The sequence below is a fragment of the Carlito syrichta genome, unplaced genomic scaffold (assembly GCF_000164805.1).
Source record: "Carlito syrichta isolate Samal-C Ts95f unplaced genomic scaffold, Tarsius_syrichta-2.0.1 Scaffold301693, whole genome shotgun sequence".
Lineage (NCBI taxonomy): Eukaryota > Metazoa > Chordata > Mammalia > Primates > Tarsiidae > Carlito > Carlito syrichta.
The window spans coordinates 1,022,292-1,024,517 of NW_007245789.1; positions in this window are offsets into that span (position 1 = coordinate 1,022,292).

Sequence of the window (2,226 nt, forward strand, 5' to 3'; positions counted from 1 at the left end):
TCCATCATGGTTTTTGCAGCGCATGAGGAAACTTTACCTACCGAACAGACAAGGCTGAGAGCTGCTTTTGCATCCAATTGAAACGCTGGCAATTGTGTTGGCCCAAGATTGATCAAAGAGTAGTAAACATGGATCTCTGTCTTCCCTCAGCCAGCAAATGGGCCCACCAGGGAAGCTCAAAGCAGGCAGCTGGGCTAAATGGGATTTGGAAGGGCCTCCAGCCTCCATGCCTACCGTCTACTAGGCAGTGTCCTGGGGATCTCTTGAGACCCTGGAACCTTGTTTATTTACAGGGGGTAAGCTCAAGGTGGCCCCAGACCTGGGCAGGTGACTTTGTTCCCTGAAGGAGTTGTTTCCCATGGAAGGGTAGACAAGCATCCTAAAACGTGGTTATTAGGAGAGTGTCCAGATTGAGTCCCTACTCTGGGGTGAAGGAAGAAGATGTTGGCAGATCTCCTTGTTGTGTTGATTTCAGGTGAAGCACATGCTTGGGGGTGGGCCTCACCATTGGCTCTTTCCAAACTAACAGGGGCTCTCTTTCTCAGGGGCACATGGCAGGGCAATCTAGAAAAGGGAAGAATCAGCCACCAGCCACCAGGCCTGACAGAGGGGACCCTGCTGTCAACAAGGGCAAAAGCATGGCTGCCCACAGTGACTCTGGCAGCAGGTGGGGGTGAGCAGGCAACTGGCTGTGGCCTCAGGTCTAAGCAGCAGGTGTATGGTGGGAGAACATTCTGGAAGGTGTTCCTCTCCTGAATGTGAGAGTCTCATGCGCACATACCTTCCTTTCCACACAAATTGCCCCAAAAACGTGATTTGTCTCTATCTCTTGTGTGTTAATTTAGCCACTGATTATTCACTAACATTCACCTTTTCTGAAGCAGGCACCGGCTAGGAGCTGACACCCACAGAGGAGGACTCTGGCCCCTGTGTCCAGGACTTTCCAGAGAAGGGATTCTGCCATCGTCTCTGCCAAACTCTGGGAGTTGGGGGATGGTGAGTGCAAGTCCTTGCCAGGTGGGACTAGTGAGAGATTTCTCTCTCCCTCCCTCCTTTCTTCTCTCCCTCTCTTCTCTCTATTCTCTCAAAAACGAACACAGAGATTGACAAGACTCTCTCCTGAACAAAACCATAGTCAGGCCACTCTTCTGCTCAACTGAGCTCTGCCCTCTTGGGTTTCCATCTCTGTCTTGTAGAGTCCAGTTTTAGCAAGAACTCTCCTGAGTCCAATTAGCCGGGACACCCCCACCTCGACACCTAGCCAGGTTCCTCATTCCCCATCAATCCACAGGTGATACCTGATCACCCTGTCCTGTCTTCAGAAAAAATTCCTTTAGGTCAGTTTAGCCAGAATTCCCTCACCCTTGATGTCTCCTCTTGGTAATTTCCCATCCACTAACCCCACCCTGCTCCTTGCCTACTATCCCCACTTGCCCAGGCTGTATTCAGAGTTGAGCCGTCTCTCTTCCCAACTGAGAGACCCCCCCTGCAGTGGTCCCCGTACCCATTCTGAAGGTCCTAAATAGAGTCTCTCTCAGCATACTTTAGCAAGTATCACTGAGTCATCCTTCTTAACAGAGCTCATGGATTTGCAGCAGGCCTCTGAGGCACTTTCGCTGCTCATCCCTGGTCCTCCTAACCCCCATGCATGGTCTCTCTCTCGTAGGGTTGCCTGAGGTCCTACCTGCTTCACCCCAGGAGAAGATGGCCCCAGCCTCCTGACCTTGGAGGGGCTCTACAGACAAAATGCCCAGCTCTGGGATGGGGAGATCCCACGTAATCCTCTAATAACAGGCCCAGAGGTAACAGAGGCTTGTCTGGGCAGGGTCGTTCTCTCTAAGTGGTGTACTCTCCAGGCCTGCTGGTTGTTGAGTCTAGGCTCGTGACTTACATGGGCATTTTAATGTGGCAGAAGTGATATTTTGGAACTTCCAAGACCCCAGAGGCCCCCTCCCCTTCTGGAGCGCAGCCTGCACATTTGTGAGCTCCTTTGGTGATGGTTGGGGAGTGGGGGAGCGCTGTTGGACAGTCTTCTTGGGAAAGTGGAGTGAAAAAACAGATTCATTCATGCATATCTCTGTCTGTGGATTCTGATTTGGGGCAATCCCTACCAGCACTGGGCTCATGAGAGTTACAGTTCTACCTGAGGCCTGTGGTTAACAGAGGTCCAAGGCAGTGTGCCCCGCTTGAGCCCTACAGGCTCTGTTCCTGCTGCCTGCTCTGTCT